The sequence below is a fragment of the Coenobita brevimanus genome, chromosome 101, assembly GCF_032717465.1.
Source record: "Coenobita brevimanus isolate Jiangsu-jjx chromosome 101, ASM3271746v2, whole genome shotgun sequence".
In the NCBI taxonomy this organism is placed as follows: Eukaryota; Metazoa; Arthropoda; class Malacostraca; order Decapoda; family Coenobitidae; genus Coenobita; species Coenobita brevimanus.
Window position 1 is genome coordinate 13024139 of NC_137054.1, and position 7500 is coordinate 13031638.

The following is a 7500-nucleotide window of genomic DNA, read 5'->3' on the forward strand; positions in this document are numbered from 1 at the left end:
TTACTGGTCAAGTCAAGTGTTGTGGAAAGTGAGGGGCTGCGGAAATCAACATCCCCCTATCAAAACAAACTCCTTAAAAACAGTGAACACCTGTGGCTAAGAGGAAATCAGAAAACGACAACCTGAGAACACGATCACTACCTGTCCTGTTAACTCTCTTCCTCCTTCCTGCAAATCAGAAGTGTCACTGTCATTACTGTGCATCTCGCTAATGTTTTTTTCACCTATTTCGTCTGTCTGGCATTTACTTGGAGTGAGATTAAATGCTTCATCTCTTATCATGTCTCGTTTATATCTGTTTCCTGATTTTTGAATCGTCGTCATCATCATCATCATCATCATCATCATCATCATCATCAAAATCAACATCATCATTATCAAAGTCCTATGTTTATGTATTAGAAAAAGAAAACAACCACATGAAAATTAACAATATAAAAGGCCAGAGACAGGGCAAAAACATCTATTTACAAGTCATTCAAATCATCAAAGTTCTCGTCTCCACGTCACACACACACACACACACACACACACACACACACATGAATCGCCAAAAGGAGGAGAAAGAGGTACAAACAAACAAAAGAAAGCAGAAAACACAATTATTAGTCCCTTCAAGTGGTGGAGGAGGGTAAGAACGTCAGCAGGGTTGTCATCTCTACACAGAATATCAATCTTGCGCAGGAAGGGTTGATGAATGGATAGGTGGGTGGATGGGTAGGTGAGTGTCTGGATATATAGGTTGGTGATGATAAACTACTTATTTATTCATCTACTAATTCATTTACTTATTTACTCTATTCATTTATTTCTTTATACATTTATCCATTAATTTATTAACTTATTTACTTCTGGCCTTCAAACTACGCATCATTCCTTTCCTCTCCGCGTGCGGGTATCCTCGGGGGACACCCTGGCACTCGGTCGATTTTTTTTATTTTCCCACAGAATCACTCTTTCTATCATGCTTTTCCTCGGCGCTTTACTTGTGTCAACCAGATGCAATAAACTGACCTTTGTATTGAGCAAGGGGGACGCTGAAAGAACGATATATCGGTGAGTTTGAGGATACTGTTGGTAATGCCAGGGATATGATGATGGACGATGTAAAACGGAGTGTCATAGAAGATATGTAAGACTGAATGAGATGACGATGTAAAATGATGGAAAATTATTAACGGCAGGTAAGACTGAATGAGATGGAAGTGGAATAACTGCACGATAAAAATGAAAGAATGTTATGGAGGATACGTAAGGCTCAATGAGATGGAAGATGAATAAAAATGGCGAACAGAGTGTGTTATCTACAAGTTCACCGTGGCTATAAATGCTTGCCAATCTGAGCAGAGAAAACATAAGCGGCCAGATGTTCCTAGTACCTCTTCCTTAGCGATTTATCTCTGGAGGAGGATTCAGATACGACAGTCTAGGATAGACAGGTGTAATAAGCACGATAAATTGCTTGGGAAATGGTGTTAGGGAGCTTCTTTAACCAACGAGAATACAGGCCTGTGAGTAGCACCGTCTGGGAACACAAGAACCGAGGCGTGAGATTCCCGAACATAATTTCGATCGATTCCCTGTCGCAACCTAGAGACTGCACTGTTTCCCCATGTCTACTATCCCTCCTACAGGAAAAAAAAATATAGTTAGGGGAGGAGAGGGAAAGGAGAGTGGAAAATCGTCCTGCCTGAGTACAGTTCTTCATGCAATATACATGTCTGAGTTACGACACCGACGCGATTATAAATTTGATTGCGAACCCCGACCCAGGACATTAATGGCAGTATTCTGAGTGGTAGGCTTTGTAGCACCTTTTACTCAGTGATTTTTTCTGAACCTTACACCTCAGTAGCCACTTGTATCTCACTGATGGAAAGTATGCTGGAATATGAACGATGTAGTCAGAATGGAGGACACTATGCAAGCGTAATATACAAAACAAATAGCTTAGTGTGAGGTGCTACGTTGCCTCTTCTGCGACTTAGAATCCTTAATCGTTTCTTAGGCCTCTGTCGGGCACAACTTTCTCTCCCACCTGAAGAAGATCCTCTGGCAAGAGATAAAACAGAATATCTACAAGATGTTCTCATTTACAAAGAGTTAATATTAAGAGTTTAATAGCATACTGTAGGTCATTGCCTCCCAAGGCTTATTATAATCATTCGGTAACAGCTTCACTAAATAACGTCCTGCTTTAAAAAGGGTTAACCTCTTTGGTGAGATGAAGTATTTTGACTTTGCTCTAGCGGGTCACTACTCTGTTTCATCTGTTTTTGTGTAGATCCCTTCATGTTAAATTTCTATTGCTCGAAAGTAGGAGAAAACCACGTATAGTTCGTCGGCTTTCATTCTCCTCTCTCCCCTGCTGTATATAACTGTCTGCACTCAGTATATAACCAGTCCTCGGATATTCTGTAGTTTAACGATATCGCTTCACCTTCAGTCAAATATGGATCACTGACTAAGAGAATCTCCCTTATGTCACTTCATTCCATCAAGTTCTCTTCCATGTACGCTATTTACACAGCCTGGGCTTATGTATTTCAATATCATTTTTCATATCATCTCTTCTTGGCCTCACCATTCCGCTCACTCCCTCCACTTCATATCTTCTTGTCCCCTTCATCAATCTCCTATCACCATTCCTCTCCACGGGGCAATATCACTTGAAAACACCGAGGTCCGTCCTTCCCATTCACAGTGTCTTCCTCCACACGTCTCTCATACTCATACTGTCATCTCTCACTGGGCCAAACCATTTCATCCCACATACAATCCTGGGGCTCCTCCTTTTCGACATTCCCATCCTTTTCTTGTCCAAACATAATGGTCCTATGCCTAACAACCATACATTATAGACAACAGTATACCTTCGCCCACGCTTTTCAACAAGGGTTTCCTGGCGTGAGGGCTTTCTAGTCTCCCTCCGTCAAGTTAACAGCATCGCGCATCTCGTCAGCAAAGTCTCCTTGCCCTGTAGCATGCACTTCTACATGCATCTCATGCCGTTGTCGTTGCAACTCCGGGAACTTCGGGGGAGGGGGGGGGGAGAGGGGGTTAAGCTCTCCAGGGAATTCCTCCCATCTTCTATTCGACTCACGTTCAGTTCTCTTCTGCAGATTCAGGTATGTTTTTGTCGTGCTGTTGCACTCCTTCTGGACTGTGGTTTTCCTTTTCTTCCCTGTGGCTTTTTTCATTTCGCTCATGTTTCCTGGATGGGTGGCTGTGGGTGTAGGGTATGACGGGATGGGTGTAGGGGTAAGGTGGAGTAATTGATGGTGTTGAGTATGATGGAAAGGGTGTGGCTATTGAATATGGTGGGGTGAGGTGTGGGGTATGACGAGATGGGTGTGGGGGAAGGCGGGGTGAGTAAGGGTGTGGGGTATGGTGAGGGTGAGTGTGGGGTAAGGTAGAGTGCGTGAGGGTCTTGAGTATCGTGGGTTTGTTGTGGGATATGGTGACGTGGGTGAGGGTGATGAGTGTGGCGGTGTGGGTGTGCAGTACAATGGAAGGAAATTCCACAAGAGGCCTTCCCTGACCAGAATAAACTAGTCTGTCAGCCTCAAGAATAAATCGCTCAGACCATAGCACATCAAAGTGGTTAATGAAGACTGGATTCCACGACAAGGTTGGTCTCCTTCAACCGTATGGTGACGTCATTAATATTTAGGTCTGGTGGCGATGAGGATCGCCTTCACGCCGTGGCAAGAAATAGCCGGGCAACTCCACTGGTCTGCTGTACACAATCTTCCCAAAAAGAAAAATTATAGACTTCGTATCAAAAGCAGCTCTGGCCTGAAGTCCACCGGGTTACAAGTACTGATAATAAATCTCCATCTTGTTGCCATATAATGATTTATTCATCTTAGGAGAGAATTATAGAACTATGACAGAAAAAATTGCACGACGAGGAAGTGAATTTCAGAGGAAGGAACGAAAAGGACAGTGTCGGAACAAAACTCTCAAAACAGCTGACGTATCCTCTTGATTTATTCTTGCTACATCCAAGGCCAGTAAGGGGCTACATCCAGATGGTGTCACTCATATTAAGGGGGAGACCTACCGCAGTAAAGGGGTGACTGAGAGCTATATCAAAACCCCCGGAGTTAGACTTTGTGGCTCCTATATTGAATTAAATCGTCTGCAGGTAACAGGAATGAGTAAAGAAAGCGTCAGGGGATTTAAGTACTTAAGCACTTCACACCGATCAGGTATATCATTGCTATTACCAGACGAATTTTCACTGCTTTGGAGAGACTTTCCCGTAATGACGGAGTTAAATAATCCCCTCTTCATCCTTTCACTGCAATGGATCTGTCCTAAGTTGAATAAAATCGTCCGGTGATGGCAGGAATGAAAAAAAAAAAAATGCGCAAACATTTCTATTGGTATAAAACACTATCAATCCGCATACGAGCTTTCTTCATTCCCAGACGCCTATTAAGTGGGAAAGGCGGTGTGGACGAGCTGATACAGGCGTGGGCTGCTGTTCTGACGCAACGTGGGTTCGATCTCAGGTTAAGACAGGGCACGTTTTCATGATCTTCCACATGGTTTTACAGATCCTCAGGAAGACCCACCGACTTGTCACAAAAACACCCCCATTAAAACCATCACACCAGCCCTGCGGGAAAAAAAAAAAAAAAATAGTCAAAATCTTACTTGACGACAGAGAGAGAGAGAGAGAGAGAGAGAGAGAGAGAGAGAGAGAGAGAGAGAGAGCCGGAATATACCAAATTCTTGCGGTTTTTTTTTTCTTTCGCTCTTCCTCTCTTTCTTTTTCTATACTCGACCTGCGCGTCTTTCTCATTCTTTCCAGGTGCAGGTATTCACGGGTCACACCCACGACTCTACCTGGAGAACTCCTTTCATCAGTCCTTGAGAAGGCACCTGTCTCAAGGTCACCCGTGTCGCACCCTTAGTATATATTTCCTCACCCCGGGACATACATCCAACCTTCCATGTAGCATATGCGCCTTATATCAGAGTAAAAGGGACATTGGAGCAGGATATATAGATGAGTTTGAGTATACCGTGAGGGGAAAGAAGTTTAATTGATGGTGGTAGTTGGTGGTAACTGGAGAACATTCTTGGGGTTATGCATGGGCAGTGGGCGGGACTTGTGGTGCTGCATGAGAAGGGGGGGAAGTTCTACGAGGGGTATATAAGGGAGCAGAGCCATGCAGGGACAACACAAGCGCCAAGAGTTTTTTTACACAATCACTCAACAATCAATCCTCGCCATGAAGACTGTGAGTAGCACCGCCTGGGGAACCTCTCAACCCAGGAGACTTTCTCTTTCTCTAACCCTCCGTCAGGCACAGTTCGTCCCTTACCTTCCCGAAGTAGGAAAAAAAATATTCACAAGACGTTCTACGCTACAAAGGGTTCATTGAGAATGTTTCCTGATCCCCTTCTGTGCAATAAAATATTTTCCCTTTGCTCAAGCTGCCGCCAGATGATTTTGAACCCTCCCAGAAAACAAGGAAACAGGTCTCATTCCACCTCCCACTCACTCTCTCTCATATATATATATATATATATATATATATATATATATATATATATATATATATATATATATATATATATATATATATAAAATGGTCTGCACCAGAGTAAATTTCAAACATCCTTAACCAGACCTAGCTTATTATTGTGCAGTTTACCCCGGTCGCTTCACCTTTTCAAGCAGAAGATCGTTGAAAAGGAGAATCTTCGTTTCAGAGACTCTCCTCTTCCATGCACGTCATTCCCCTTAATACATAGATTTCTGTGATATAATTCTTGTTTATATTATCCTTCCTCCTTCTTGGCCTTCCCTTTCCTCTCAGTCCTTCCACATCCGACTCGTATAAAATTCTTTATCATTGTCTCATCGTACTATAGGAACCCGTTTCCATCATGCTGCGACTTTAGTCTCTCTCTCTCTCTCTCTTTCTCTCTCTCTCTCTCTCTCTCTCTCTCTCTCTCTCTCTCTCTCTCTCTCTCAAACCATGTAGCCTTCCAGTACATTACCAATAAGCCGGGAATCGAAACCAGGACTCTAAGGTAAGAGCCAGGCAGCATACCACTACACCACGACCAGGTAAAAGTTATCTCACATTGTCACATTGTTACCTGGTCGTCGTGTAGTGGTATACTGCCTGGCTCACCTGAAAGTCCAGGGCTCGATTCCCGGCATAATATTGGATGATTTTTCCTGTGTAAAGTACAGGTTTCTCTCTTCATTTAACCTTCATAGTCCTTGGGAACATCGCAAGTAAAACTTTCACACTTCTCTCGTTGCTAGTATTATGGACCACCGCCACACATGTACACAATACCATTTTGCCTTCTGTACATCCTTCTTCACCAGAACAGATGCTGATTTCTCCTTCAACTCTCTCCTCAACACCAGAGTAATCCTTTCTCCCGCTCATTGCATTACTTCAGGTACCACAACCGCAAAAAATAATGCAGATCCTCCACATCCCCCAATCATCCCCATTTCGGTATACTCTTATATCGCTGGGCTCTGTCACCACACCATGCATCACATCACTTTACTCTTTAACACATTCACTCTCAATTTCCTGCTCTAACAAAACTGACAACAAATGCTAATTTTAGTTTGTAAGTCTGCAGCCAATGTTGTGCAATATATATTATAATTTATAAATACATTAGAGAGAGAGAGAGAGAGAGAGAGGTATTATTTACTTAGCTAATTTACTTCCTTGTATCCACGTTCAACAATCCATAACCCAACCATTTCAATGGATAAAAAAATCGTGTGTATTATTCTTTCAGATAAATGTAAAGATAAAATGAAAAAAATATTTTTTTTACTTCCATTACATGGTGTGTGTGTGTGTGTGTGTGTGTGTGTGTGTGTGTGTGTGTGTGTGTGTGTGTGTGTGTGTGTGTGTGTGTGTGTGTGTGTGTGTGTGTGTGAATCAACATCATTTTCACTGTATGTGTATAAGAGTTCTTCCCTCGTGCAGTCGATAGGCATTAACGTAAAGCTATTTCTCCCTCAGCTGTCTCTGGTTCTGCTGGTGGTGGTGGTTCTGGCCGCTATGGTGGCGGTACAGGCCTTCCCCTACCCTGACCCAGACGCCCTTCCTGACCCAGAACCGCACTGGGGTTACGGACGCGGCTTTGGTGGTTTTGGAGGCTTTGGAGGCTTTGGCGGTTTTGGAGGCTTTCGCAGATTTGGTGGCTTTGGTGGCTTTGGGGGCTTTGGTCACCATCACCATGGCTTCTACGGGTAAAGGCAACAGCAGCAGAGAGTGGAAGAGGCTACTAAATTATCCGTCTATCTGTAACCACCAGAAGCCTCTCAAAAAAATATTATATATTCAATACCTGTGCCAAAGACACTACAACAACTTCAGGGCAAGATCACAAGAACAATTATTACTGGTAAAGACAAATGTTGTAGAAAGTGAGGGGCTGCGGAAATCAACATCCCCCTATCAAAACAAGCATCTTAAAAACAGTGAACACCTGTGG

The 7500-nt window shown here is 43.2% G+C and overlaps 1 long non-coding RNA gene across 1 annotated transcript in view; it reads left to right on the top strand.

Moving 5' to 3' along the window:
* The first annotated feature begins 5215 nt into the window (after positions 1–5215).
* LOC145414952 (uncharacterized) overlaps positions 5216–7500 on the top strand; it is a 2424-nt gene continuing 139 nt past the window's right edge. The window contains exons 1-2 of the long non-coding RNA XR_013899985.1: positions 5216–5255; positions 7026–7500. The exon at positions 7026–7500 is cut by the window's right edge and continues 139 nt beyond it. This is a non-coding gene — a long non-coding RNA (uncharacterized LOC145414952). The remainder of the gene's footprint in view (positions 5256–7025) is intronic.